This window comes from Carlito syrichta, unplaced genomic scaffold (genome assembly GCF_000164805.1).
Source record: "Carlito syrichta isolate Samal-C Ts95f unplaced genomic scaffold, Tarsius_syrichta-2.0.1 Scaffold303043, whole genome shotgun sequence".
Taxonomy (NCBI): Eukaryota; Metazoa; Chordata; class Mammalia; order Primates; family Tarsiidae; genus Carlito; species Carlito syrichta.
The window spans coordinates 161517-163170 of NW_007247139.1; positions in this window are offsets into that span (position 1 = coordinate 161517).

Consider the following 1654-nt stretch of genomic DNA (forward strand, 5'->3'; position numbering starts at 1 on the left):
AGCCGGAATTACAGGCATGCGCCACCACGCCCAGCTGATTTTTTGATTTATTATAGAGATGAGGTCTCGCTGCCCAGGCGGGTCTCGAACCCGCGGGCTCAGGCAATTCACTCACCTCAGCCTCCCAAAGGCGTGGGATTACAGGCTGAGCTACCGAGCCTGGCGTATGTTGTAATCTTAACCATGTTAGAAACCTTACTAACATGGTTTCAGCATGACAGTGGAAGCCCGTTTAGATAGTGTTATTATTTTGCTTTTATGCAGCTGTGCTAGATAAGTTAAGTGGCTCTTCAGTCGTCAGGGGTTGAAGGTTATTGCTAGAAATAATATAAACAGACACCTAAGAATCAGAAAATCTTTAGCACACACCAATTTGCAGACATTTTCCACCTGAATGTTGATTTTGGAAAAAAATCAATAATCTTAATAATTCATTAAAGAAACAGTTACCTATACACAATAATTATGTTTGGTGAAGGACTCTCCTTGACCCAGGAGAATGCAAAATAGAAAGTAGATGAGATTACTTAGCATGAGAAGTCCCTGCTTGGAGCATTAGACATATGCTTTGGGGTTTAGGAGACACACTGCTTGTCAAGCTACTTTGTAATTCAGGCCTGGAGCCTCTTTAAATGCACAGCTAGTCTCTATTTTCAGACAACATATTGCTCATTAGTTTTTCTGCAGATATGGTCTTAGCGTTCATTTCTTTTGGGGTGCTGAGTTCTGCATTTCATGACACCAATTACAGAACGGGTGACCTTAATTGTCTCCTGGGTGTTGCCTGGGCCAGAATGCCAGCCAGATAACAGGAGGGTCATGGTTGCCCAGTGGGGAGGGAGATGGAAAGTTGGAAGCTAGGACTCTTGCTGATGCAGGAGAGGACACAGACTGTAAACATGGACTGATCATGAAAGTGCACCTGCAAGGGATAGCAAGTGTGCACTCTGAAGCCTGCTGGAGGGAGTTCACATGCTCAACTCCCACCGCATTATTGGATGCTTTGTCTTGCTTTACTCATGTCTTCACTATCCTTGAGTCTATAATAGTAGACTCCTAGGCATTTTATGGTGTTTTATTAACCAATTCCTACCTCTTAAATTACTCCTGGATAATAAGACATTAAGCTTTATTTAGAGACAGGACCTTAGAAATTATCTAAGGTATGTCCACCTTACATGTAGATGAGAAGGAAAAATAATTGCCCAAGGTCATAGAGCTTCTGAGGAACATCCAGTTTATTTATACACATTATGTCATTTAATCTTCATTGCAACTCTGTGAGGTGGTCAGGGAAATGGGCCCAATTCCCTTTTTATTGAAGAGAATGTTGAGTTTTAGATACTTCAATACCCAATGTGAGAAAACAAGTGAGGTATAAAATCAGATCTTGAACCCAGAACTTTAATTCTTCCTGTGATGTTCTGTGGCCTCTGTGTGGTATCCAGAATGAAGGATGTTATTAAACACTGGCCTGTCTTAATTTCCTGTTATTTTTACTAAGCGATTACTTTCTTTTCCTTGAACGAAACATTAGCTCACAAGATCTGCTGTTCTATTACTCCATCTTCCTTGTGACTCTTATCAACAAACTGAACCAACAAATAATTCATAAAAAAATACCGTCTTTTTCTATCTTAATTCATGCCATCAT